At 41.2% G+C, this 24,567-nt stretch overlaps 1 long non-coding RNA gene and 1 pseudogene across 1 annotated transcript in view; one reads left to right on the forward strand and one right to left on the reverse strand.

The window, feature by feature from the left end:
• LOC138151108 (uncharacterized) overlaps nucleotides 1-24,567 on the forward strand; it is an 82,859-nt gene that overhangs the window by 41,395 nt on the left and 16,897 nt on the right. The gene's annotated exons all lie outside the window — the stretch shown is intronic.
• LOC138151104 (alpha-1,6-mannosyl-glycoprotein 4-beta-N-acetylglucosaminyltransferase-like) lies at nucleotides 10,579-19,764 on the reverse strand (annotated as a pseudogene).

Here is a 24,567-nt window from a genome sequence, read left to right on the forward strand (position 1 = left end):
AAGAAAAAACAAAAAAATCCCAAACAAAACATAGCGACTGCCCTCGTAGAGTTTGCGGTTTAATAGTGGTTTTCAAAGTCTGGTCAGGGGACCCCTGAGTATCTTTGCTTTTTAAAATAACTCCTCCCTTGAGTAAAGCGCTGGCCCTGGAGTCGGGAGGACCCGAGTTTGGTTCCAGCCTGAGACATTTAACACCCACACAAAAATACTAGCCATGTAATCTTGGGCAAGTTACTTAACCCCAATTGCCCTCCAAAAGGCAAAAAAAATAAATAAATAAAATAAAATAACTCCTCCCCCTGTTCAACTACATGTCTATATAAGGCTAGATTTTCTTCTTATGCTTTAACCAAGGAACCATATCACAACAGATTGAATGCAGAAGTAGATATGAGAATATATAGTTGTCTTCTATTACTAGGCATTAGATAAAGAAATTGACAAAAATCTTTAAAATAATGCCACTCTTCTCAGTAAATTTGTTTTGGAAAATATAGCTATTTTCATAAAAACATGTAGTTTATGTTAACATGTAATAGAATTGTTATTGTAATTTTAAAATGAATTAATAAATACTGTATTTTAATTTTATTAGTTTTAATTTCTAAAACAGTAAATGTCAATAGATATAATCTATATAAAAAAAGCTTTTTGAGGTCCTCTATGATTTTTAAGATTATAAAGGGATTCTGAGACTAAAAAGGTATAAGAATTGCTTCATTTTAATACAGGCCACAAGTAAATGACTACATATATATGTATACACACATATGTGTATACATGTATATATATGCATACATAAACACACATACATGCTGTTAAAAAGAGGGCAGATGCTAAGAAAGACCACCTCCAGAAGGCAGGATTTGAACTGGGTTTTGAAGTTAAGGAAACCAGTAAAAACATAACAGAAGCTTGAATCCTCTACCTCCCTAATCATGCCTGGATATTCTCCATCCTCCACCAGGACTACTGACCTCATGGGCTTCTTATAAGTCCCATCTAAAATTCCACCTTCTACAGTACACCCCCTCTTAATTCCAGTGTCTTCCCTCTCATAATTTTTCCCTATTTATTCTGTATATAGATTACTTTGTATATATATTGTTTGCATGTTTTCTCCCCTATTACACTGTAAGCTCCTTAAGGGAAAAGATTGTCTTTTGCCCCTTTTTATATCTCCAGCACTTAACTCAAGGCTTAGCACATAGTAGGTACTTAACAAATTTGTATTGATTGATTGTTGCCCCCTTCTTGGCTTGCTTTGTATATTTGTGTTGTCTCACCCATTAAAATGTAACCTCCCTGAGGTCAGAGACTGTCTTTTGCCTCTTTTTTATGTTCCCAACACTCAGCACAGTGCCTGGCACATAGCAGATACTTAGCAAATGTGTATTGAAGATGTGTTTTCTTGTGGAACATCATCTGGGAAAGCTTTCCTTTAGCTGATTGTCAAGTCCTTCATAATCTGGATCCCACATGCCTTTCCAGGCTTTTGTACATTCTTCTTCTTCTTGGACTCGTCATTCCAGTCAGCTTGCAGTTTCTTGTGTATATATTCCCTCTCTGGCTTCCATATTTTTGTATAGACTGTCTACCAGGCCTGGGATGCTCTTCCTCTTCATTCAATGATGGGGTACTTGGGATCTATGTATTTAATATCAGTTTGTAACATCAGTTTGTAAAATTAATTTGTAAAACCAGTTTGTAGAATCACATCCCCCCACCAGCCTCAGAGCATTAACTCTGCCCCTTCCCCCTGCCAGCACTCTGCCTAGCAACAATTCATGAACTGTTTATCTTCCCTTGGTATAATGGCCAGCTGCACCTATGAATCCTTCAATGCACTATAGCCAATTATACACATACTGAGTCTCCCTTAGCCTTGGTTCCCAACATCCATCTTGTCAAACATGACACTGATGGGGAGCAGACTAGGCACTTCTTAGTCAGCCCTTGATGGCTAACTGACTTAGTAATGTTTCAGGCCTAAAACCACACCTCCATGCAGCCCCCCTTGAGCTATTTCCCAGTGAATTATGGGCAATACACCTGCTCAGTTGATATTAAAAGTGCATGTTCCTTTAAGCACTGACCACTCCTTAACTCCTCCTTAATCCCACCCTTACTCACCTAATTAGCATAATTGACATCTGGTTTACTGCTGTGACTCCTTAAAAACTATACCTATTACTTCTTTAAGTTTTCAGGTTCCTTAAGAACTCTTGCCCGCTGTAAATCGTAACAATAAACTTTTACAATCCTGACTCAAAAGATTGCTTGGGCCTAGTGAATTCTTTCCAGACTGCACAGCAAGGACTCTGCTCATCAGAGTCCCTGTAACATCTATCATTCCCCCATCAATTCCTGCCTCTTGGAATCCCCAAGGGCGAACAAGGCTCAGCTCAAGGTCAGTCATGATCCCCTCCAGTTAATAATTCCACCCCTGCCTGAAGTTACTTTGCACATGTTTCATCTTTCTTTATTTGTAGGTTTGTGCTGTTCCACACCTCACATCCCCAGTCCATCACCCCCAACTGTAAGCATAAGCAAAGTGGATTTTTGTTAGCATTTATTGGAGTTCAGTTTCCCAGGATCCACAGCTATAACAATCTCTTATTCCCTGGTAGTTTGCTTCCCCCTCCCCCCCCCCATGGCACAGAGCCAATCAGGTGCCAAATCTTTGTTTTAAAACTGTATATATTCTGGGAGATTGGTTTTTGCCTTGGGGCTTGCCTATGGGATGACACTCACCTTTTGATTTCCTGGATGAGACTCTGGGTAGCCATTATTAAGCCCACCCTCACCCTCACCCCCTGCTTTGTGAACATAGATGCTGGTGTGAAGTCTGAGTCTGAGATCAGGAAAAGTCTTTATTCTTTCTCATGAGAAAGGACTCAGCCCCTGTCACCTGCCGGGGAGAGAGCAACAAGTAGAAGCAAGCCCATGATTATATAAACTTCTAATGCAGAAACCCAACCCCACAACTGGCCTTCACTCTCATTGGTGGGGAGGCTGGCCCACAACCTAAGGGGGGGCGGGGGATCTATCTTAGAGACAAAGGACACGGAAACATGTCCAATGCAAGGTCAGGAAGGCAATTTTATCCTTATTTGGCATATCTTGTGCTGAGGTGGCACTGGGGAGGGTCTCCATTGCTCTAAGTCCCAGATTCCGGTAAGGACTTCTAAACTTAGTCCTAATGGATGCTGAAGCCACTCTAGATTTAATTTGTCAAAATGGGGAAACTTCACTGCAAATTATCCCTCACACTGGCACTCTCTCCATCTGGTGATGTATGTAAATAGTTCTATTACTCTTGGAGCCCTGTCTATTGGATCACTAATTGATTTTTCTCTATTTCAGGGTGCTGACTTTTACCCTGAACTAGTGGATGATGTTAGTCTTTCTTGAGTAATATATCCCTCTGTGCTGTTTAATTAAAGTAAGGTTATTAGGGGCAGCTAGGTGGCGCAGTGAACAGATCACCGGCGTTGGAGTCAGGAGATCCTGAGTTCAAATGTGACCTCAGACACTTAACACAAAAACTAGCCCTGTGACCTTAGGCAAGTCACTTAACCCCAATCGCCTTCCAAAAAAAAGCAAAAAAAAAAAAAAGAGAAAAGATCCTTTAATCTAGGGGCAGCTAGGTGGCAAAGTAAGCAAAGTGGGCCCTAGAGTCAGGAGGACCTGAGTTCGGTTCCGGCCTCAGGCACTTAACACACACACACACAAAACTAGCCTTGTAACCTTGGGCAAGTCACTTAACCCCAATTGCCCTCCAAAAGGCAAAAATAAATAAATAAATAAAGATTATTAACCTCTTTGAAGCTGTCTTCCCTTTGTAAAGGCAGATCAAGAACTTGGTTCACACAGTCCTTGGGTGTGCTAGCATAACTGAGGATACACCAGCATACACACACAGTAGAATATAAACCTCCTTGAGGTCAGGAACATTCTTTGAAGCTTTGGTTTTGTCTTTGTATCCCCAGCCCCTATAGTACATATAGACCCTAAATAAATGTTTGGTGATTGATTGAGGGAAGGATATTCCCTCCCACCCCACCCCATTTACTCTGTATGAATATAGTTTTCTTGCTGTATCCCACATTAGAATGCAGTGGTCCTTGTGCCTTCAGTGCCTAGCACAGTGACATTAATTGTTAATTTAATTTCCTTTTTCTCTGGGAAGTCTTTCCTCATCGTTTCTATCCACAATGACCTCTTCTCTGAATCTTAGGCTTCCTTGGGGGCCACTGAGAAGCAATGAAAATAGCCCTGGGTCTGGAGTTGGAGAAACTGAGTTTGAATAGCTGCTTTTGATGCTGAGATTTGTGAGATTTGAGAAGAATCCATCTCTTTGGGGTTCCGTTTCCTTATCTGTAAAATGAGGAAGTTGTTCTAGATCCATTCTATAACACATATATGATTATTTACAAGATAGGTAAAAGATGGTTTAGAGGGTAAGACTTGGGAGATTGAGAAAGGCCTCAGGCAGAAGGTGACAGGTGAGTCCAGACTTGGGATCACTCCCTCTCATTTTTACATAAGAGGAACCCAAGGCCCAGAGAGGCTTTAGGCCACACAGTAGCAAGTGGCAAGGCCAGGATTCAAACTGGGCTTTCTTTCCTCTGTGCCTCACCATAGGTCTTTTTTCTGTTGAGTCTAAGTCTGTCTTTGGGTAGCTTCTACCTGCTGGTCTTAGTTTTACCCTCTGGGAATAAGCAAAATAAATCTAACCTCTCTTCAACATGTCAATCTTTCAAATATACCACTCTTCTATCAGCAGAAGATGTGGAAGGCTAAAAGTCAAAGCTCTGATTAGGATAACAGAAAACACCAGAAAGCGGTTCCCAAAACCATTGCCCAGAGAGCTACTGTGATACAGAAGATTGCTGGTCTGTTCAGAGTTTAAATTAACTGAACTTTACCTAGATTTGGGGAGAGAAATGTCATTGAGGGATTTCTGTTCCTTTTCTTTTAAAATAAATATTCATGAATGTGTAATTGTTGAATTAAGCCCCCAAATCACATCATCACACACTGTCTTAACCCTCTTGTCAGGATATTGGATGACACCTTTTTTATTCCAGCATTAAGGCCAAGCAAGCAGGCTGTGCCCTGAGCTTGACATAACAACAGTCCTTTATGCTCACCCTCTGGCATGATTATTGTATTGCTTTGACCAGTACCAGGTGTTCTCTGAGCTCCAACAAGTTATGGTCATGAAGTCCTGCTATGAATCAAACTTGTCACATCGTTGCTGTTACTCCTCATTGTCAGGGCTACAGCTCACTGTGTAGCCACTAGCATAAGTACTGAGATTTGCCTACCCTAAAGGGGGTCTCCCCCCCCCCCAGGGGTGGGGCCTAGATCCCTCTCCTTGCTTGCAAGCTTTTCCCTCACTTTGAAATTAAGCTTCTGTTTGATTCCTGTCTCCATCCTGCTTTGTTCAACTCTGGCCACCGGCAGGTTAGCGGTTAGTTCTGTCCAGTGTGTCCAGTTGACACTGTCAATGGTTAATAACAGAACTACTATATTTACATAGTCATAGAGACAGCTAGGTGGCTCCATAGTGCATAGAGCGCCAGACTTGAAGTTGGAACTACCTGACTGGGTTCAGTCCAGCCTCAGACACTTACTAGCTGTGTGATCCTGGGCAAGTCACTTAACTGACATTTGCTTGTTTCCTCATCTGTAAAATGGGATAATAGCAGCACCTGTCTTCCAAGATTCTTGTGAGGATCAAATGAAATACTCTTTGTAAAGTGCTCTATATTACATAAGGTGTCAGTAACTTTTAAGTTCAATAGATTTTAAAAGTCAATCCTAAGAAGCAATTTAGCTCAACAGCTTAACTGAAGGCTACATATCTAGCTGAACTCATATGTGTACTTTAACAGCCCAGGAAACTCAAGCATCTCATATTCAAAATGCACTAAAAAATGTGATGTGATATTCTTTATGGGTTGTTATACAATAAAACACCAAAAATGGAAATGCAGTATTTTAATCAAATCATTGTAATTAGGCTGTTCACTGCTTTTACTTCAGTGGACTTGCTTCGGCCTTTGCCTTTGGTTAGCCTGAGGCACAATGGTTAACAAACAGGATTTTCCACACTAATGGGCATTCTTTTTGTTGGTTTTTTTTTCCCAAAGTATACCACAGTAAAGTCACACAAAACTATAACTAGGTTTTCACTATTATTTAACGAATTAATGAAACTAGGTGAAATCTTAAAAAAAAAATCTTCCAGGATATTGAGATGGAAAGGATTGACTGTTAAAAAACACAACAAAAAAGAAGAGTCAGATTTGACCAACTCAGTTGACTGTCAAGTCTAGTCAAATCTTTTAAAAGAATAAGAAAAATGTGATAACTTGGTTGTGGCTGGAATTATAACTAAAATCCAGAAAACATAATCGTATTCATTTAAACACAAGCCTACCTAATACTTAAGGGTAGCTAGGTGGCACAGTAGGTTGAGTGCTGGACCCGAAGTCTCGAAGACAGTTAAAATTTGTCCTCAGACCCAAGTCTCAATTCCTTTTGAGTTCTGTTTGTTTTCCAAAGGTTCTGTAGTTTCTTCTACAATTCAAGAAAGCTGTAGCCAGGTGTGACTGTGCTCAGGTGTGTAGCACTCATCTGTACACTTTGATTTATCAAAGAAAAGATTTCTCTTTTAAGAAGTTTTGAAGTTGTAAATTTAATTATAATCAACCAATACACTTTAATATACAAAGAACAAAAAAAATTTATGTGAAACAGTGAACTTCTACTTTACATCTTAAAAGTGTATATTAAAGCAAAGATTTATCTTTAATAAGTGTGGTCTTTGCTACCAGAGGAAAAACCTGAAGTTTTCCATGTCTGACGCAATACATAGCCCAAGGCATAGCTAACTGCTTTTCTGAATTTTCTTTAGAGTAATTGGAAAGAAAACGCCAGAATCCAGACTTGAAAGTTATACTCAAATATGGAAAGAGGGCATTACTTTGGGGATTTGTTCTCATTACAAGTCAGGTATTTTTCAGTACTTTTAATTCAACATATGTTACTTTTCCACTTCTGTAACTTTGCTTGTGGCCAGTCAAATACCAAGTTTCCCTCAGGTCCAAGACGGGGGAGACATGACAAGGTGTGCTCTTCACAGCATTGCTTCTTCTTAGGATCCTCCGTCCCCCACAGGTGGGGGACCTGTGGCCTCGAGGGCACATGTGGCCCTTGAGGTCCTCAAGTGTGGCCCTTTGAATCCAAACTTCACAGAACAAAAGAAGTTTAGATTCAGTCAAAGGGCCTTACTTGAGAACCTAGAGGGCAACATGTGGCCTTGAGGCCACAGGTTCCCTACCCCTTCCTCATGTAATCTGCTGTTTAAAATTTTCAGATCTCTGTCTTTCCCCCATCATATTCTATGTTGTTATTATATTTAATCACTTACATGTCATAGTCCCCCTAGTGAATTATAATCTATGTGAGAACAGGAACTGTGTAATTAAAAAAAAAATCTCTGTAACTGTAGCATCTAGCTTGATGTCTTGTAACATAGAGGGCACTTAATAAATATTTAATTAAATTGATGAAGATGTTAAACAGAGCATACCCAAGCAGATATTTTACTAGAAGCCTCCCTCCAGGTTGACATCTGTTACCATAATTAGGGAAGCAGGAAACATAAGCCACGGGGTTCAGTAATGTAGCAGCTATTGCAACTAGCCTTAATGAGTGTACCAATCTCTCTTCTGCCAGAGATTTTGCCTGTAGACTGCAGGAAAAACAAGAAGGAAAAGAATATCTGGACAGGTATTTGTTATAGGTTGGCCCATTATGCTATAGATATATAGCTGATTGGAAAAGGTGGAGACAGAAGATCTAGGAGAAATCTCTGTTTGGCAGAGAAGTATGTTGTGGGGGAGGGCAGCCTGTTGTTTCAGGGTAGTGTTGTTCTTGCATGTGTCCCAGGTCAGTGTGACTGTGGGGAATTCTTATGTTTTGGGCTGTGTTGCAAGCTGTCCTCCATGCATTCAAGCCTAAAGGACAGTAATATGTTTGTCACAAGATCAGCATTATAGCTGTGACCTTGACAGAACCTCTTTTCTTTACTTTTCTTGTTTAGTATTTTATTTTTTCCCAGTTACATGTAAAACAATTTTTAACATTTATTTTTTAAAGTTTTGAGTTCCAAATTCTTTCCCTTCCCTTCCCTGCCCACCCCAATTAAGAAGGTAAGCAATTCGATATGTCATACATGTGTACTCATACAAGGCATTTCCATAACAGTCATGCTGTGAAAGAAATTATAGACAAAAAAAACCCTGAAGAAAAACAAAGAATGCCAAAAAAAGTATGCTTCAATCCAGACACCATCAGTTCTTGCTCTGGGGATGGATGGCATCTTTTTCATCATAAGTCCTTCGGAGTTGTCTTGGATCATTGCACTGGACAGCACTTCTATTCTCAAGCATGCCTGTGGTAGAGGTCATAGTATCCCAGGTGTCAAAGTTTACACAATTCTGATAACATTTAGTCAATATTTTTTAGGTCAACCAGTTCTGAGCACTCTTCCCCTCTTTTGCCCCCAAATACCAGTGTACCATCTGACTCATAGAATTTTAGAATTGAAGGGACTTCAGCAGCTAGGGTACAATCCACACCCCAAAATAATTCATTTTAATTTTCCTGACAAATGATTGTCCAGCACCAGGGGTAGGGGACCTGTAGCCTTGATGCTACATGTGGCCTTCTAGATCCTTAAGTGCAGCTTTTTGACTGAATCGAAATTTTACAGAATAATGACTGTAGGTTTCCTACCCCTGGTCCAGCCATGACTTGAATACCTTATAAGTAGACACAAAATTTTTACAGTTTCATGGAGTGGGCTAAGTGGTGCCAGTAGCTGGGGGAAGGAACAGGGAGGAATATAGAATGGACTTGTATGAGGGTTTTCCGGTGAGGAAGTGGACCATGAACTGATCTCTGAAGAAGGCAGAGGTGAAAAGGGAGGACATTCCAGACCTAGGAGACAGCAGTGCAAAGGGCAGAGAAGAGAGAAGGAATGTGGGGTATGAGGAAAAGCCAGTTGACTGAAATGTAGAACTCATGAAAGGGAATAATGTGAAATGTCTGGAAAATATAGCTAAAGGCAGATTGTGAAGGATTTAAAATGTTAAACCAAGGAGTTTGAATTGTATCCTAGAGATAATACAGGGGCCACTGGAGTTTTCTGAGTAGGGGAGGGACATAGTCAGACATACCTCTAGGCTTGAGAGAATGGATTGGAATGGGGAGAGACTTGAGGCAGGAAGACCAATTAAGAGACTACAGACAGGTCCCACTTTATTTAAGGAAACCTTTCTGCACATCTCTATGTAAATTGATTTTTATATAACTTGAATTTGCTCTCAACGTGGGGAAGGGATGGACCTGGTGATACACTTAACAGGAAAAGGGAAGTTAGAAAGAAGGGTGGATTTGGGAGGAAAAGAGAATGAGTCCAGTTTCAGGCGCGCTGAAAATGAGATTCTAGTTATACATGCATTTAGAAATGTTTAATAGGCAGCTGTTAATGGGGACTAGGGCATAGGAGAGAGTTTAGTATTATATTCACAAACACAATTAGTTTTTGAAAAAGGATGAGTTTTGTAGGGAAAGGTTCTGAATATGTTGAGTTTGAGATGCCCATGGGACACCCAGTTTGAAATGTCCAGCAATAAGGTAGAGATTCCTAATTGGAGCCCTGGAGGGGGACTCAGGCTAGATATATAGATCTGGGAGTCATCTGCATAGAGATGATAGTTGGAACTATTGGAGATGCTGAGAGGGAGAGAGGAGAGAAGAAGGCCTAGGGCAGAACCCTGGATAATGTGGCCAGACAGGTAGGAGGAGAACCAAGAGAGAAATTGTACCCTAATTCTACTCCTGGCTCGAAAACCCCCAAGACAATGTGACTGTATCTAACAATTTATAAAGCATCCTTCCCTGATTGTTTCTCTCTCCTCTGTGAAGATAGAGCTCCCTAGGACCATTATTGGTTTTGAGTGACATTTTCCTTTACATTGTTGTAGCCTTCTTTTGGTTCCATTCACTTTGTGTCAGTTCATATTTTGTGTGTAGCTTCTTAAAAGTACAATGTTATCTTGTGGGCCCTTCAATCTAATCATTTTCATTGGAACAGGTCCCATTTTATTACTTCATTCTGCTCATAAGCCTTCTTCTACCCAAATCTCAAATAGAAGTAAACCTAATTTCTTGATCTGAGATTACTGAGAGTCCAGACTTTGGTTCCTTCTCCCTATTCAAGATTCAATGACATTATGATGTGGTATTTCCTATACTGAGAACCCCTCCCCATCTAGAGAATTCCCAGAAGGTGAGGGAGTCAGACGGGCTTTGTCCATGGAAAAGTAGAATTGGAATCTAGTTAATAAGAAATCAGGACATCTGGATTCCAACTTTCTTCTCTTATTGCTCTGCTGTGACTTGGGGCAAGTTACTAAATCTCTTTGAATTTCAGGTTCCCTAGGTAGAATGAGGAAAAATAATCTTTGATCTTTCCTACTCATAAGGATAGTGTAAGGATCAATATTCCAACACAAAGAAGGCACTCTGAGCTCTTGTGGAAGAAAAGGGACTATCACTGGTCTTCCAGAAGTCATCAGTGTTTATTGAGATTCTGCCCATGGTGGGTCTCCTGGGGAGGCTCCGGGGCTTAGTTGTCCTCACATTATAGCTCGGCTTGCTTGGGAGGGGTGTGGAATGGGGGAAAGTTATATGGAAGAGATAAATGACAATAGATGACTGCTATGGCATAGGTCCAAAGTTGCCCCTTTCCTCTCATCAAGGCTCTATTATGTGGGGTTGCTTCATCTTTTGTCGTTCAGGTGTTTTTCAGGCCTGCCTCTATCCACTATACCATCTAGCTTCCCCCAGGTTGCCTCCTACTAGCTACCAAAGCCAAATGTCTCATGGTTAGGTTGCTGGTCTGTTACTCCCACCCCTTTGGGAGCCTTGGAAGGGCTCAACTAATGAAATTACTTTCTTGGCATTAAAAAAAAATATTATTACTATTGTATAAACTTGACAAAGATCAACTTCCAAGATATCTAGATCCCCTAAGGTCTCTCATAGCTAAACAAATTCTTGGCAGTATGAGTAGAAGGTAATTCTATCCCTAAATTCAATTGGCTTCAAGGATAGAGAAATAGAGAAACATTCTGTAGTTTTCAGGGTCATTTGCTCATGCTGGGCCAGGGCAGGCAGTTTAGGAGGGTGGAGAGGTTTGAAGTAAAAAGTGAGGGGATGGATCTCCTTACTGCCACGTGGCTCCCTCCAAGGGCAGAAAAGGGTCTCTGCCCCTTATCAGCTGGTATTGCCCATTCAAATGAAAAATACGAGTGCTTTGCAAACCTTAAAGTATTGTATAAATGCTAACTATTATTGTTGTTATTGTTAATGTTATGATGATTATAATTACTCTCAAATAAATACTCCTGGCTGTTTTTAGTGTTTTAATTTTCTGTCACCTCTGTCATTTCAGTCCCCAAACTGGACCCCTCTCTCCACCTCTTCATTGTACCTCCATCTCCCACTGTTCTTCACACTGTCCAGATCTTTCTATGCTTGATCACAATCCAGTTGTCCTGGGAGGTTCTCACCATTAGCCTCAGGTTGCTCACTCTGTTCTCCATTTCTTTGTACAGCATTTTATAATCAAATTTCCCATTTTCTTTGGCATGTCTTTGACATTCTCACTGGGATTATAGCCCAGCTCTACCTTTCCCTCAAGTAGGAACACTAGTTTGTCTACTAGGCCTGTCAAAGCTTGCACTCCTCTTATCTTAGCTGATTCCTCTGAAATCAGTCAAGTAGTTGCATGCCATAGGCTCCAGGGCCCAGAAGAAATCCTCTGCCAGACTGTAGGCTTTCTCAAGTAGATAGTCTTTAAAAATCTGCATGTCAGTGTAGATGAATGAAGGTGGACTTTCCCAAAGTCCTTTTCTTGGAACTTATCCTCTGGTTTTAAGGAACTGACTTCAGGAAAGGAGATCTCAGGAAGAATTGCCTTCATGAGTGGAGAAGTCTATGGGCTGGAAGAGTGAGGAGCTAAATTGGATGGGTTTTTTTTTTTTCTGGGCTAGCATCTTGTAGAAGTTAGAGAAGACCTTCTCAGGAGACATGCTCTGATAGTAGAAGAAAGAGGCTAGATGAGGTAGGTCACCGGAGTGGCAAAGCTTGCCTGTGAAGCCCTGCTTAAAAAATTCCATTATCCCCCAGGGCCTATCGTTCCAGATCCCAAGGCCACCAGATCACTGCCTCCTGTATGGCAGTTATAAAGTTGGGAGAGCAGTGTATTTTATCCTTGATCATTAGAAAGTAATTGGAAAGGTTGGCAGCAAAGTTCATAAGGAAGGCATAGTTTGCACTCTGTTTAAACAGAATAGGTGTGAGGAAGGATGCACTAATGTTGGTTCTCAGGTTCCCCAAGGAGAGATAAGCAGCACGCAACGTGTGGATCACCAGCAGCTGCCCAGTGAGGATCTGCAGGGCAAAGATTCTGCTAATATTAATGCTCATCTGTCTGAGTGAGTCAGGGTCCGTTTCAGAGAGGTGGCCCGATATTGTGGAGTATCTCCGTTCAGCCTTGGAGGAAGCCCTGAACATAGACTGCAGAACACTCATGAGGTATATGCCCTACTTGGAGGACAGTCCAGTAGTTAGCAGCTCTGGGGAGGAAGTTTGAGAGATCAATAGAGCATAAGGGAGTGGAGAAGGCAGCTTATGTGCATTGGGGTTGGGACACTCCCTTACCCTTTCCCTACTGTCCCAATTCCCTGTCTTTCCTTTTTCACATGCATCTTTCCTAGGCAGACTAGATAGCTTAGGTTAGGGCTTGGTAACTTATTCAGAGGCTAAGTGCACATTTTCATTTTAGAGAGTCACAGGACTTTAAGTCTGGATAGGAACTTAGAGATCACCTATTTCAACTCCCTTCATTTTATAGATGAAGAGGAAGGTATAAATGACTCGCCCAAGGTCATCTTTCTAGTTACAATCAAAGGTCAGAGACATACAGGCAGAAGGGGTTTTAGTATTCATCTTGTCCAAATATTTCATTTTATGGATTTAGAAAATTACACACACACACACACACACACACACACATATATTCTTTTCTCTAGTAGTCCCAAATTGCCCTAATGAATGGCTCTGATAACATCATTCCCCTGCTATAAAGCATTAATGGTTCCCTAATGCTTAAAGGTTAAATTCTTAACGCCTTAGATTGACATTCAAGATCCAAACTTGTTTTTCTAAACTTATGTCCTTCTTCTCCCACTTTTGAACCTTCTGTTCTAGCCAAGCTGTCCCATGCATATACACCACCTTTTCACATTCACTCAAAGAATTAGCCTGCTTGGAATACCTTCCTCCCTCCAATCTAAATCTAATCTTTCAGTCCTTTGTGTCCTTTGGAATGACTTTAGGATAGCCAAGGGAGAATTAGAGGAAGTAAAAGAATGCAGAAACAAGTGCTGGATTTGGTATGAGAGAAACTGAGTTTGAATACCAGCCAGTTCTTCCATTTACTGAGTGACCTTTGGGCAAATCTTTCATCTCTACAAGACTCAGTTTCCTAATTTGTAAAGTGAAGGGGCATCAGATGAGGTGATCTCTAAAGTCCCTTTTGGTCCTAAATCTATGATTCTGTCACCATACAAACCTGGAGTCCTTCACCATTTGTTCAAGAGGCTGCTTGGTTTGGCTAGTCAGCATCATTCTAGGGCCACAGGCTGATAATTTTTGGAGTATATGATCTCCTGAGTCCTATGTTGGCTCAAAGGTTCTGAGAGCCTAGTGAACAAAGCATAAAGCATTCCCAAGAAGCCCATGTATTTTCCTTTTATTTACCTTTCTTTCTCACAGTTTTCCTTCCTTCTCCTCTCCCAACCCATCATTCCCTCCTCCCTTCTCTTTCTTCAGGACCCTGCTAAGAATGTGATTAATGGACTTTTTCAAGGAGGGAAGGGATTTTAGTCAGGGTGGAAGCTGGGCCATAATGGCCATGGGATTATAATTGTCTATGTTCGAAATTCCTTAGGCATAGCCCTTCCCTTCATTCCCTTCTTTTTCTCCCCTCTCTTCCATATTCCTTCTTCTTCCTTCCTGATCACCTTCTCACTCATCTATCATACTTTTTCCCCTCCTAAGAGAGCTTAACTTTTCCACAAGTTCCCCTCCCAGGAACTCACTCTTCTTTTGGGACAGGGTTCCAGCCAGGCGTTGGTAGGAGACATTATGGAAGAGGTCTAAGTTGTTCTGCTGTTCCTTAAAATTTCTCAAGAGGCTCCTTTCCCCAGATGTAACCTGCTCCTGGGCTATCAACCAAGTCAAGTTCTTCTTTGCTTCCTAGGAATAGGACAAGAATCAGATTTCCAAGAATACCTCCCAAGCTCTAGCTGAGAGAGGCAGGGTGGGATCCCTTCCATAGAGCCTCCACTCCATTCCACAGGGAGACCAAGCAATCAACTAATATGTTGTTTGCACCTATTATGTATTTATAACTGTGCTAGGCACCACAAAGGATAAAGAATTTGAAGACATAGTCCTCGACCTCATGGAGTTTACAATGTAATGAACCCAGTATAAATTCCTCTACTTAGGTTTTCAAAATATCCATAACACCTGGGGCCACTCAATTAATATAAAACAATCCCCAGTATTTCCTAAATGGTCTAACACAATCAGTGCCAAATAAGTATTTGTTGAAGATGATGGTGATGCTGTAACTCAGACTGGTTTCATCCTTAAGATAGATTCACAGAGCTAATAGTGGGCAGGAAAAGCAGGGTTTGTCTCAGAGTGCCAAAATTTAAAGTTTCCAAAATTTTACCCATGTACTTCAGCTGTATAATAACTATTGTGGTAACTAATTCTTTCCACTCAGAGGATTTTGTCTTAATTACTTCTTACATGATTTTGATATGAATTACAAAGTTAGTTCTTTTTTGTTTGCTCCAGGCACAATTCATGCTGCTTGTTTCTTGTTACTTGCCCTGGATACCAAGATTACTAGTAACAGCTTTATATATAAACATTTTATATAAACTTATTTGGCCTACTACCCTCTTTAAAAAAATAATATTCAGTGCCCCCCTGGAAATGTACTTTCTTTAACCCTTTTATGTTTTTTAAAAATTTCATCATTTAAAAAAATATAAATTTTTAAAAATGATGCATCTTAAATTTAATAATTTATTGTAAATTTGTGGGGTTTTTCTGCATTTAAATTTTGATGACACAATATTGTATCATATAACTGCATAAGTATTGCATGTAAGCACATATTCTTACCAATGCATGCTGGACATATTACATACTCACCTTCCAACACTTGCTTGTTAAGAGCTGTTGGTGGACTTGAACACTGATTGATTATAACTTGCATTTTGTGTATTTGTTTGGAAAATAATGTAATTACTACAAATGTAACTCTGTTACAACAACAGATGAAACATGTATGAATGGTTTTTCAAAATTTTCTTCTCTTTTCTTTTTTCCTATGCTTCCATCATCCCCTTAATTTTATTCATCCCCTCCCAATTGCACCCGAGGCTACTACTGACCCCTTGGATCATTCCAGTGCCCCACAATAAGCAGTGGGGCTCACTTTGTATCACGTGAGTCCTCTGTGCCTAAAGTCTCACGTTATTTTCCTCACTTGGAATGACTTTCTCTCTCTTTTCTGCCTATTTAAATTTTATTCATTGTTCAAAGCTCACATTCCACATTCTTTTCTCTTAAACCTTCCCTCATTATTCCAAGTTCTCATCAGTTCTTCTTTCCTTCATGATATGAATGGATTATACCTTACACTATACACTTAATTATTTTTATCTTTGTATTCCCAGTGACTAGCATAGTAATTGGCACATAGTAGTTGCTTAATCGAGATGCTTTTTGATTGGTTGATTTCATCTCAAAGGTCATTGCCACTTGGTTTTGTTACTTACCAGGACTTGGTCTTCATCAACAATGATAGTGGCTTCCAAAGTGCTGAAGATGCTGAGAAGCACTGAGCCAGTTAACAATAAGACACAGAGCTGAGTAGAAAGACACATGGTGCTTAGGTTAAGGTGCAGCAGCTCTGTAGGGAAGAGTGAGAACAAGCTGAAAAATTCATGGTGTAATTTTATGTTATTTTTTTTGCTTTTTGGAGGGGGGAGGGCAGGGCAACTGGGGTTAAGTAACTTGCCCAGGGTCACAGGGCTAGTAAATGTTAAGTGTCTGAGCCTGAATTTGAACTCAGGTCCTCCTGACTCCAGGGCGGGTACTCTATTCACTGTGCCACCTAGCTGCCCCTATGGTGTAATTTTAAAAGCACAAAGATGGAATTCTGTAGAACTGAGTTCTAGTCCTTGCTTCCAAACTAACTAGTTATAGGACCTTGGGCAAGCTATTTTCTTTTCCTCATTAGGGACGTGAGAGGGATTAGATTAGATAATGCACACCCCTCTGGCTTTTGGTAGTTTGTGGTTTTATGAGGAGAGGCTACGATTCAGAATTTAAAACTGGAAAGCCTAGAACTGTCCATATCTCCCTTGGAAACTTTCCTTTTCCTGTCTCTTTGCTCTAGGCACAGGGAGCTTCTCCCTTCCCCCTTTAATCCTGACGCCTCCGCTCTGTTGATTATTTCCGGTTCATCCTGTGTATGGATGGTCTCGGTTGTTTGCATGTCATGTCCCCATCAGACTGGGGGCTCCTTGAGAGCAGGGGTGTCTTTTACCTTTCTCTGTATCCCCAGCACTCAGCACACTGCCTGGCACACAGTAGGTGCTTAATGAGTTTCTATTGAATGACGGCGGCTCAGCATTTGTATTTTTTCTTCCCCTGAGCTTTTAGCTCTTTGCCAGTCTGAACAGAGGCACAGTCCTCCTATGATAATGAATGGAGACTGCCAAGTATGACTCTATCTTTCTGCCTTTTGTGTGTCCCAGGTGGTTTGCTAATTAAAGGAAGTCTAAGCTTTCCTCATTCTCAAAGAGGACCGAGACATCAGGAAGGTGATGTCTTCACTTGCAAGTGAACTGGATTTAAGTGAGGGAGGTCTGTGCAAAGTCACCAGCTTCACTCTCTCTTCTGGAGTCATCTAGGTCCAGTGGCAAGACATAGTTCAGGACAAATGGAGATGTCTTTGGATGCAGTGGGAGACTCTAGCCTTTTAAAGCAAAGCTCTTTCCCAGGTCTCAGTTTGTCTGAGGCAATGCTTTTTCAATAATTAAGGCTATGGTAAGAAATGAGGCAAAAAATGACTTTTCTCTTAACAGACCACCTAGAAGAAGTAGGTGAGACATAAGCCATGTGGAAGGGTATGGAAAGTGGGCAGGGAGGAGAACAAGGAACACTTTGCCTGCAATGCCCATTGCTACCTAAATATCCCCCCTTCTCCCCTCTGAACTTATCCTTATCTCCCCTGCCCTTAGATCTTAGCCCCACCTTTCTCTTTTAAATCTCTTTTCAACTTTTAGTTGAAAACTTAAATCTTTTAGCAGAATCCCCCATGGAGATCTTCCTTCCTTGAAGCTTCAGAACTATGCAGGAGGCAGTGAACAAAGGCATTGAAAGAAATGAAATTCATATAAAGTTCTAACCACTTCAAATCCCTCACCACTGTTGAAGTTCCAGGCCCATCTAAGTTTTTTTTTTCCTGTTTCTTGCTTCCAGGGTTCACAGAAGACAAGGCTCAGATACTTCTTCAGGTTCTAGAGCTCTTTCCAAAGTTTAGTACAATAAACTTTAGCCCCTTTGGGGCAGATGTTGGGTTGGACCCAGCTGGATGGGACCAGAACTTGCCTCTTCTGAGTTAGGCCAAAGTTGGGTCCTCCTAGGTGACAGTCCCTTGACAACCATTGTTTCTTTTGAATGGTGGGCCTGCCCACTACCCCCTCCCCAGGCAGCTGTTTGGAGAAGTGTATGGGATAGGTTTGTAGGGCATTATAGGAATAAGGCCTTGAGGTACTGACCTTAGAATAACAGAAAAAAATTCAGAGATGGAAGGGGCCTTCAAGATCATTTAGTTCAAACCCCTCATTTTACCTTAAATAATGGAAACTCGATTCTAGAGAGATAAAATGACCTTCCTGATATCATACAAGAAGTTAATGGCAGAACAAGGACTAGAAAGAACTCAGTTATCCTTATGGATATAATTTGTTTTTTTACCTCTCTTTTATTTTAGCATATATTCTCTCCCCCTCTCTTCCTCCCTCCCTCTCCATCCATGGAGCCATCCTTTATTTTTTTTTTCTCTCTAACTTCAAATTTGTTGAATTTGAATGTAAATTCAACATTTCTTGAATGTTTTTTGTTTTTTCTTTTTGGAGGGGAAGGCAGGGTGGCAATTGGGATTAAGTGACTTGCCCAAGGTCACATGGCTAGTAAGTGTTAAGTGTCTGAGGCCAGATTTGAACTCAGGTCCTCCTTGACTCCAGGACTGGCTCTCTATTCACGGTGCCTCCTAGCTACCCCATTTGTTGAATATTGAAAAACAATATTCAGTTGTGCCTGAGTCTCTATGACCCCATTTGGGGTTTTCTTGGCAAAGATAGTGGAGTGGTTTACCATTTCCTTCTCCAGCTCATTTTACAGATGAGGAAACTGAGGCAAAAAGGTTAAGTGATTTGTCCAGGGTCACCCTGATAGTAAATTTTGAGGCTAGATTTGAACTCAGGAAGATGAATCTTCCTGGTTCCAGGCCTGGTGCTCTATCCACTGTGCCACCCAGCTACCCCACTATCCCTTATAGTGAAGATCGAAAAATAAAAATAAAAATACAATTCATCAAAACCAATCAACACACCAACCAAGTCTAACAGAATATGTAACATCCCACACAACCCTGGCTCCTCTCTTCCTTTCTGCCACCCACACCTCACCTCTGAAAAGAAGTGAGAGAGGCAGTTTCCCATCTTGTTTCTGGCAGCCCAAGGTTTTTTATTCTATACTATAAGATCTCCTTCTACAACTTGTTTCTGTGCTGAACCAACAAATGCACTGATATGACTTTATATTTTAATCACACTGGTGGTATTAGGGTATCAATAAAGTCTTCTTACACTTTACCTACCCTATCTGTCCCTCCCAGGTACACTACAACCAGTAACATTGCACCCTTTGCTTTTCCTTGCACACAACATTCCCTTTCCCAGTTCCAGGCATTTACCCTGGCTGTCATCTGTACCTGGAGCTCTCTCCCGCCTCATCTTGTCCTTCTCCTGGCTATCCTGGCTTCCTTCAAGATCTAGCTAAAATCCCACCTTCTACTAGAAGCCTATCCTGATCCCCCTTCCTTCTCATGCCTTTCCTCTGTTGATTACTGTAATGTCAATAGGATAGAAGATCTTCCCTACCCATTAATAGGCCTCATGTTGAGTCCATTGAGGGAAGCTTGTGTAGGGGAGGCTTGCTTGTAGGAAGGCTTTCACCCTTTTGCTAATTTCTAATTAGATACTGAGTCAGGAGTGTTGTGATGTCTTCTGGCTCTGAGAAGTGTATATATACTCTGAGCTAGTATTTTGTTTTGGGGGGCTCGCTTATGAGAAGGATCTTGTGATTTCCTGGTTGAGATTCTAAGTGGCCTCTATGTTCAGGGCTCCCCGACTGCTCAGATGTAAAGACTGTCTTGATCCAAGGATGTATGTAAAGTGTATATAGCAATATTGCTTTGATTTAAGCAGTCAGAGCCCTGTCTGTTGGTCTTTATTTCTCCGCTTGTATTTTCTCTGAAGTTTAGGGTGCTGGCTTTTCCCCTGAACTAGTGAATGTAATTAAAAAAGATTGTTGACCCTTTAAACAGTAATCTTTCCTAGTCAAGCAGATCTGAGAACCTGTGCTAGCAGCCATCCTGGCTACAATTACTTCCAATTTATCTTGTATGGAACTGGGTTGCATTGTTGTATGTTGTTTCCACCATTATACTGTGAGCTTTTTGGAAGCAGGGACTGTCTTTTTACCTTTCTTGGTATTTCCTGACCTTAGCACAGTTCCTGGCACAGAGCAGATACAGGTTGACTGACTGACTGAAGTCACCTTCATCTCACTTTTTTTTTTTTGGCTTTGGTTACCTTGGAACCTCATCTAGATGAATTTTTATACCAAATTTACCAAAGTACATTTCAGCCCTTCATTTTGAACAAACCCACAAGTTCCCTAAAGGAACACGTAGATTACACATTAAGAGCCACTTAAAAGCCGTCATAGACTTGGCTAATTTGCTTGGGTGAGGTTCTAATTTGACCAGGGGTGTAAGGGTGTTGTGGATGGTTCATATCCTGCCTCAGACATTAATTAGAGGTGTGACCTCGGGCAAATCACTTAATCAAGGCCAGAATTTGAACTCCAAGCACTCTACCCACAATACTACCTACTCACCTTTTATGCAATACCCCAGTTTTTTCATCAGTAAAGTGGGGATAATAATAGCACCTGCCTGACAGGGTTGCTATGCAGATCAAATGGATAAAAGCTATGTAAAGCACTTTACAAACCTTAATGCATTTTACAAGCATTAGCTATTAATGTCATGGCAGAAGGAGAAGGAGGTCTGTTAATTCTGAACAGCTTTATTATTGGAAATTTGCCAATCGCAGTTTGAAAGCATCAGATATGGTTAATGTGCTTTTGCTGCTCTAACCACCTTTGATAAAATGTGATCGAATTGCCTCCCACTATGTCTTGGCTCTGGATAAAGCTGAGGAAGTCTGACTATAGAACTCCCAGCTGGCAGAGGAAATCAGGAGAGGAAAAGCTCAGAAAACTATGACGAAGGGATATGAATTTGATACTCAGTTATGGCTCTGTTTTCATCACTCCACCCCCTCCTAAGAGATTAGTCTTCTGTCCTTAACATAGTTTACACCATTTACTACCCCCATTTTGACAAGCATCTGGAAACTGAAAGCTATACTGATTATGCAGATTTAGAGCTGGAACTTGGACGCTATTGAGTCCAACTCTATTTTACGGATGAGGAAACTGAGGCTAGGAGAGGTTAAATTCCTTGCCCTAGGTCCCACAATCATTAAGTCTGGGTCAAGATTTGAACTTGAGTCCAACACTCCACCCACAATGTTCTCTAAATGCTCCTCCTCCCCCTTTCTTTGTACTAGTTAAAGAGAAAATACTGTAAATGATCCTTGGTATCTTTCATTTTCCCCAAAGGAAACTGTTGCTCCACCAGATCCTTTCAATCAAAACATTCTGTCTAATTGCTCAGTTCTTCAGATGGCATAGAGCAGGGAGAATATCCATAAGCTTCACTCTTAGGCAGTCAGTCTCCTACAAGAGAAGATTCATTCTCAAGGCTTTACACATGTCAGGACTGCTGAAGTTCTGGCTGGCTTACCAACGAGCATTGTAGACAGAGAGGCAAGCTTCTGTAAGGAACAAGAAGGGGTTTACTCTGCTAGGGGCAAGTAGGAGGACCCATTTTACTGTAGAGGTGAGGGGCAATAACAGCATTTCTGTAACTTTAAGGTTTACAAAACACTTTACAAATATTATGCTATTTTATCCTTACAACTATGAGAGGTAGGTGCTATTATTATCCCCATTTTTCTGATGATGAACTCTGAGGCAGACAGAGGTTAAGTGACATGTTCAGGGTCACACATGGCTAGTAAAGTCTGAGGCTGAATTTGAACTCAAATCTTCCTGACCCCTGTTCCAGTACTCTATCGCATCACCTAGCTGTCTTACTAATAGTTAGACAAATAGTTAACTGATAGTTGTTTAATATTTTGCTTAAACTGTTTTACTTATCTTCTTGACTAGGTTAGTGAGAATGGTAGATGGTATGTAGGCTAATATACCAGTAAAAACTGAAGAAACTCAACGGTTTCTTCTGGCTGTCAAAAGAATAGATTTACTCACAGACAGGGGGCATTCTAACTGGTTTTGGTTGGTTTCTTAATTAGATGCAGTGGCTAAACCTCAGTTATGCATTAATTAGCTCAATCTACCATAGTCAGAAAGAGGTTTTCTGGCTACCATCTCCTTTTCCAATTACCTTAGTAGAAGGAAGCAGAGAGCCAATAGTGACCTTAAAGATTTGAATCCCAAGGAGATGCTGGCATAGGGCACCTACTGTAGCCAGAAATACCCAGCACAGATGTGATGCCCAGCACAGATGATGTTCCCAGAAGAGATGTTTCCAGGCCACATTCATCCTGTATCCTGTATTCATTCTCTCTATGTGTATAAGGCTTCACTAGTTGATTGGTCACTTGTGGTAGCCTGTATAGACATTAGAGGGTCTTTTCTTGTCACTATTATGCAGAAAGGCTTTTGTTCTGAACTACTGTGTCCTTTCACAGACTCTTAAACCCATTGGTGAGGTTTTGAGAGTCATGATTTTGAATGGGTACTGCCTTCGATGCCTTGAAACTGGGGTAGCTTTTTAAGGGTTGGACTCTCCAGTTGGAATCTGACCTTTCTCCTGCCTTGTAGCAAAAGCCCTGGATCATCAACAACTTTTCAGAATAGTTCTGTATTAGAGAGTATTCTTCAGTTACCCTTCTTTACATTTTCTTTTTGTTTCTCCAGGCACATAAATTCTCATCTTTTCTTCCATTATTAGCAGTTTTCAGACCTTAGGATACCATAAGGGGTGTACCATAGCTTCAGTAACATAGATATTCTGGGCTTAGTAAGACTAAGTTTGCATTATATAGATCAGAACAGAAAAGTCTGGCTTCCTTAATCATCTTTTATTTTCTTACATGGGTGGATTTTTTCAAATATGTGTGTATGCATACATATGTCTTATTACTAAGCTCATTTACAACTCTAGCTCCTCCCCCCCCCCCCCAGTAGGCTAAAGTTTTTGAGACTTTGAAAACTAAATTGACCACCACTCCAGCTAATTAGCTCTACCCAACCTAGTAACACCTTCACTCTGTATGTTGATGAAAAGAGGGGACAGGCTTTGGTAGTCCTTAGGACCTGACCCCAGGCTGGTTGCCTATTTTTCAAAACAATTAGACTTTGTGGTTGCTGGATGGCCTTCATGCATCCCAGCAGTGGCTGCTACCGCCATTCTAATTGAGGAAGCCTCTAAACTTACACTTGGCCAGCCCCTGGAATTCTGACTCCCCGTGGAGTTCAGAACATCCTGGAAGCAAAGGGCCATCAGTGGCTAGCTAGTGGTAGGCTTATCAAATATCAAGCCTTGATCTTAGATACCCTTGACCTAATTCTTCGGGTGTGCCACACACTTCTGAACCCCGAAGCAGTGTGGTACATAGAACAAGGGGTTAGGAGAGCTGGGTATACAGTAATCAGCCTCCACCATACCATAGAGGCCAAACCCCTGCCCCCTGGGACCTCTGACCAGAAGGCAGAATTAATAGCACTCACTAAGAGCTAGGGGAAAATAAAAGAGTAAATGTTTCTACTGACTCAAAATATGCTTTCCATGTTCTACATGCCCATGGAGCAATTTGGAAAGAAAGGGGATATCTGACAGAAAAAAAAAATTTCCTTATTGTGAGAAATGCTCACTTCTAGACAGAATAATACTTGTTGTGAAGCCAGGAAAGTTCTCGTTTATATTTATTTTTACATTCATTCTCCTGAAAGAAGGGGTAGCTTCCTAATGGATTATGCTTGCTTCAGACAAATTCGAGGCTTTTAAGCCCTGTTTCCTGCCTGCCTCCCATTGCTCCCAAACCCCACCCTCAAGTGGGTCTACACTCCTACCACATTCCTAATTTTCTTTCTAAAATTGATGAGGGATGGCTCCCAATAGGTTCAGCAGGATCTCTGATCTTATCTAAGACCAGAAAGCCTTCGATTCAGTCTTGAAAGAATTCAGCCCAAGCCAGCTTGGAGTCAGAGTTGTAAAAGTTTATTATATGCTTTACAGCAGGCAAGGGTCCTTTAGGGGGACCTGCAAGTTTATTATTAGGCTGTACATTGGGCAAAAGTCCTTTAGGGGGACCTGCAACCTCAAAGGGGTAGAATTAAGATTTTTATAGGATAATCCATAGTAGAACCTGTGCCAATTATGCTAAAAGTGTGGGATTAGGGAGGAGTTAAGGTGGGGACAGTGTTTAAAGGGACATGCATTTTTTATGTAACTTCACAGGCGTATTACCCATGATTCACTGGGAAAAAGCCCAAGGGGGAGCTACCTGGAGGTGTGGCTTTAGGCTTGAAACTTCACTAAGTCGGCTAGCAGTCAAGGGCTGACTGAGAAGAGCCCAGTCTGCCACCCATCAGTGTCATGTTTGACAAGATTGATGTATGGGAACCAAGGCTAAGGAGTCAACCTAGAGATAGGGTACGGAAGGATTCCTGGGGGCAGTGGGACACTATACAAGCGGGAGATAATAGTTGCCTAAGCTGGAATGTTTATAGATACTTTTGTGAAGGATTCATAGGAATATGTTCCAAGTTGAGATAACCAATTCATGAGTTGTTGCTGGGCAGAGTTATTGCTCTGAAGCTGGGGGGGGGGGGCGGGGGGGAAGGGGCAGAGTTAATGCTCTGAGACTGGGGGAGTGGGTA

Source organism: Petaurus breviceps, unplaced genomic scaffold (genome assembly GCF_028583685.1).
Source record: "Petaurus breviceps papuanus isolate PSGF00001 unplaced genomic scaffold, PetGlider_PUasm1.0 90895, whole genome shotgun sequence".
Lineage (NCBI taxonomy): Eukaryota > Metazoa > Chordata > Mammalia > Diprotodontia > Petauridae > Petaurus > Petaurus breviceps.